We start from the raw sequence: 5,425 nt of genomic DNA, 5'->3' as shown, positions 1-5,425 counted from the left end.
TATTACTAACCAGCGTGGTGTTTTTTTCATCTAAATAGAAACATGACATACTTAGTTTTGACAAAGACAAGGTCTATTCTAATATAAGCAGGGTCAATGTGCGCTGTAATTTAAACTGAGACTGGTTCCAGCGTATCAGCGCTAACAGAAAATAGGGACATGATCTAGTGTGATACAAACAGAGATGTGGCCCAGTGGAATAAAAAGTGAGGCAATGCAGAATAAAGCAATAATTGAGAAAGGATAATGTGTAAAATGAGCAGAGGTGTGGTTCGGCACACTGATAAAGGAGAGAGCAGCTGGCGCAATATGAGCTGTCACCCAGTGTAATTTTGTCTGATTCTGGTCATTGTATAATATAAACTGAGACAAAGCCGATGCAGTAATTTCAAACCAAACCTTTAGATTGATATAAACTTTGACAGGGGCAATTGCAGAAATAAATAAATCATGAAACAGAATAATAATTAGAGACAGAATATTATTCGGTATAAACAGGGAGGTGGACTAGTGCAGCAGTGATTGAGATATTGTCAATGTTTCTTTATATGTGGCAGGTTTCAGCAATGTAATTACTGAGACGGAGCCTCGTGTAATGCAAACAGTAACATATCCTGGTACATTATCAGGAGAGAGAGGGTCCAGTGAAGTAACAGCGGAGATATAGAGTTTCATGCCATTAGACGAGGATTAATTCCGTGCTGTCATAACTGCCAGAATGAACGGTGTAATGTCAAATGAGGCTTGGTGCAGTATAGCAACTACTGGGATTTTGTTGAGTACAAAATCCGCTGAGAATTATTATCATATAATCAGAAAAATGATTTCGTGTCAGAGAAACTGGGTCACGTTTCCGATGGACAAAGACTGAGTCTATTACAGAAATAACTCAGATGATCATCTGTATCGTGTAGTGCCAAAAAGCACAGTTTCACTGCCATCTCCTGGACTATCTTTGCTATTGCAGGTGTTGTGAAATGCTGATTTCAGTTGCTGTTTCTTCTTCTTTGATGGGCTGTATACCCAGCTGGTAAGGCTAGCATATATTGGCAATCGCTAATACACTGAATTTACTGGTTTTCTAGACCATCATAGAAGGCACGTAATCGCCAAGCACGTGTGCGCCTGGAGTCACCTCTGGGCCAAACTGGGGAATGATGGAAGGTTTCCTTTTCTGCAGGGCATTAGATAATCTGATATATTTCTTGTCATGGCCACATTTACAGAAATGAACTTTAAATTCAAAATTCTAATTGCATTTTAAAACCTTTTGTAAGTGGATTTGAATATATATATTGAGAAATTTGCCTACCCTCGGAATTACTCTCTGAGAAATATTACCACGATGACACTGTCTCCCTTTCAACACTGACAAAGTACTTACAGCAGAGAAGAAGGCATTTTGAAGCTTCATGTATGTGTTGGCCCTTTAAAGGGGCAATTTATCCAATAACACTCTGTACCCCACAATCTAGCATTTTGTTCATTTTCAGACCATTTACAATTCCATTTTGAAACCATTAATTGGCTCTGCCTGCACCACACTCTCAAACAGCACATTCCAGATCTGGATCACTCACTGTCTGACAAGGTTTTTCGTGATGTCTCCATGTTTCTTCCACCAATTTACTTCAACTCGCGCCCTCTGTGTCAAGATCCTTCTGCCACTGAACAAGACTGTGGTGCAGCACCGTATCACATGACTTTTGAACGTCCATTTAGAGAAATATTCTCACAATCTCTGTCACACAGCATAAAACTCAAACAAGTTATTTAAACTGGATTTGACCTGAACAAATACACTCGGGCTGAATTGGTCAAGAAACATATAATTGGGATGATTCCTGCAGTGATGAATAGAGTGAAGATATAAATGTTAAATGTGCTGACGGCACAAAGAGAGATCGGAAATTTTGGCATTAGCGAAGGCATTGGACACATCTCGAATATTGTGCACACTACTTGCCTCCTTTTCTTAAGAAAGATGTTAATGCATTAGAAAACGTTCAGAGGAGTTTCATTGAACTATTGCCAGATATGAGCGGGTTATCTTATGAGGAAAGGATGGTGATGTCAGGTCTGTGCCCACGAGAATTCAGAAGAGTAAGAGGCAAATTGACTGAAACCTTCAAAACTCTAAGAGGTGCTAACAGTGTGGATGTTGAGACGAAGTTTCCTCTTGTCCAATGTTGTACCTGTATTGGATGTGTCTCTGAGTACAGATATCTCGGGCTTTGGTTCTGCTTCTGTCTGCAATGCTGTACTGTCCACGGGAGGGCGCTCTCGATCACTTACCGAACATCACGGCCTCCTTTTGAATAAAGTGACAATTTGCCAACGTGAAAATGGGCGGAGAATAAAAATCCCATCGAATGACATTGCACCTTCCCGGTTCTTTGATTCAACCGTTAACTTCAATACATTTATTTGACACGAAATGCCCTCATTCTGGACTGAATATCTTTGAAATAGACAGCATTGAATTGCAAGCATGACTAACCGACAAAAGAAAGCGAATCACTGGGAAATACATATCCCATGGTACTTATTTTGAAATTGACCACAGTCAGCTTTCAAACAAAAGCAAATACCTTTCAAGGGATATTGATCATCACTGAATTGAAAACATAACTGACCAACAGAACGAATAAAATCTCCGGGTAATACAGATCACAATTTTCAGATTGGCTGTCGTCAGCTTTTACACAAAGTCAACTACATTTAAATGGAGGGGAATCAAGAACTATCTGTTGTTCACACTTGAGCTTTTTTCACTATGGGTGTGAAACATTCAGGCGCATAAAATCCGGCCCTTTACAGGAAAGTCCAGTAGATCCGAACTGAGGATCGATTCCCTCATCTGTCTGAGTGGCTTTTCCTGTTTCTTCGTGATGAAAAGCCATTAAAAAGATTATTCTGTGAAATGTCCGCCATTTCCACAAGTTCACTTACAGTATCACTTGTATCTGTCTTTTTGAGCACACAGTACTATCAGATATTTCAGATGGTGATTAACCATATGAGTCTGCACCTAGAAACCCATTAAATTTTGTTGGAGCCTGAACAGGATGGGAATAAGCGCTCGGTGTCAAAAACGAACTTTCTTGTCAGTGCGTCAAAAAGGAGTTTATTATTTTCCAGCAGACATTTCAGAGTGATATCAGAGCAATGAAAACATGCCTTGAACATCGAGGTTCGGATAATGTTGAACAACAAACTGAAATCAAGGAATGCTCCAAAGCAAACATCAGAAAGCTAAAATTTGACTGAATGTTTCTGCCCGGTTTTGAACCGGGGACTTTTCGCGTGTTAGGCGAACGTGATAACCACTACACTACAGAAACAACTTGAAATACACGAGCGCAAATCTGCCTGTCTGCAATGTTCAACTGCGCTGTGTTGCTGCAGGTTCCGATGGTTAGACTGAGAGCCCATGCCACTGAATTCAGGAAGATAACCGTTACTTTCAATCTGATTGTACAACTTATCCCCAACATCAAAACTTAAAAGTGTCAGTCTCGAAAAAATCTAAGGGAGCAATGATTTCTGCCCATTTATTAATGCGTTATTTTCATCTTCTTTCGAATAATCTCAATCCATTATACTCAGTAATAAAAGCAAATTACTCGGATACTGGAATCGGAAACGAAAAGGGAAAATTCTGGCAATTCTCACAAGGACTGGCAGCAACTATAAGGAGTGAAAGGGGCTGACATTTCGAGTCCAGATGACATCTTGTCAACGCTCATTGTACAATTGTACTCTGTATATGTTTCAATATTTAGTTTCAGTGCACTCTGGGGAAATTCCCCTCCTGTACATGCGCCCAGGCAGTTACCTTTTAATCTTTTAATATGTTGAATCTTGATGATTATTATCCACATCCTCACCCGTCAGACTTTCGGTTTCTTCTCCATTCGGGAACATTTTTGTTATTGCGTCTATTTTTCAATCACTCCAGCGCGATGCGCTCTGGGAAAATACTACAGCACATGCGCGGTTCCGCCACCTGCCTCTTTATAAAAATATGTATTTTATTTAATTTTAATTCCGCTCCTGGCGGGATTTCCGGGGCGGAATTTCTCTCACTTTCTGGATATCTGAACCGTCGCTTTTCCCTCGGCGGGAGGTGGGACTGATGTTGACGTCACGGCAACATGGCGGCTGGCCCCGCCTCTCTACATGACCCGGATGTTCCGCCAACGAGCAGCGGCCGGGCAGTAGTGGGCAAGAGTTGATACTGGGAGGAGCAGCGCCCGGTCGAGTTACTGCGACCTCTGGTGGTCAGGAAGGGAAATAGCAGCAGCGCAGTCTCTGCCCAAAGGCTTCCCCAGTTCAGCTGCTTAGAGACACTGGGAACCTGTTCAACTGGAAACTCCAGCTTCTCACATTCACCCCCTGTGTTCAGTCATTGTTTAATAGACAATCTCTGTAGTGAAATCAGAAACAACTTGTTCACATTTAAGGGGGTGGGATTCTGGACCATTCTGCTCAAAAGGCTCTGCTCGCCTTGAAATTTCAGTTGAAATGTTCAAGATGAGAATTTATAGATACAAGTCATGTTGCATGTGGAACGCTCATGATGCCACAATAAGATCAGTACAGGCATCTCACAGGATTGTGTGACTGGAGAAGATGTCAGAGATGGAGTGGTTAAATACAGAGCTACAGGGTCTGAAGCTCAGTTTTTGGTAAAGAAAAATGACAGTATAAAGAACAAAGAAAATTACAGCACAGGGACATGTCCTTCGGCCCTTCAAACCTTCACTGACCATGCTGCCCGACTTAACTATAACCCCCTATCCTTCCGGGACCATATCCCTCTATTCCCATCCTATTCATGTACTTGTCAACTGACTTAAAAGTCACAACTGCATTCGCTTCTACTATCTCTCCCCGGCAGCGAGTTCCAGGAACCCACTACTCTCTGTGCAAACAATCTGCCATGTCCATCTCCTTTAAACCTTGCCCCTCGCACCTTAAAGCATGCCTTCATCGCCCGCGTCATTTTGTTGCTGAACATTATCTGAATCTCGATGTTACACCCATAGTACCTTCGCTCTGGCCTCGGCCTCAAATGCTTTGTGTGAAATAAGAAATGATAAATTGTTTGATGCATTGCCAGGAAAGAAACGTTCCTATTTTGACACCTGCACATATCAGCAATCATCAAGTCTACAAGACAATTTAATAGGTTTAGGTGCTGACTAACATAGTTAATCAACATCTGAAACATGCTAGGGTGAGGGAAGTCTGTATGATTTCAGTTTGGTGCTGAATATTATCAGAGACTCGATGTTACAGTCATATTATCTTTGCACTGACCTCAGCTTGAAATGCTTTCTCCAAAATCAGAAATGCTGAATTTTATGAAAAATTTTACAAAATAGTGTAAATCCTCTCAGCCATGTTGAATTCTGTCTAA

The 5,425-nt window shown here is 41.3% G+C and overlaps 1 non-coding gene across 1 annotated transcript; it reads right to left on the bottom strand.

Moving 5' to 3' along the window:
• Positions 1-3,271: 3,271 nt before the first annotated feature.
• On the bottom strand, positions 3,272-3,344 carry trnav-aac (transfer RNA valine (anticodon AAC)). The gene has a single exon. It is a non-coding gene; the product is annotated as a tRNA-Val (tRNA).
• Between the last annotated feature and the right edge of the window lie 2,081 nt (positions 3,345-5,425).

This window comes from Carcharhinus amblyrhynchos, unplaced genomic scaffold (genome assembly GCF_965287045.1).
Source record: "Carcharhinus amblyrhynchos unplaced genomic scaffold, sCarAmb.v2.hapA scaffold_38, whole genome shotgun sequence".
NCBI lineage: Eukaryota > Metazoa > Chordata > Chondrichthyes > Carcharhiniformes > Carcharhinidae > Carcharhinus > Carcharhinus amblyrhynchos.
This window is presented reverse-complemented; position numbering and strand designations above follow the sequence as displayed.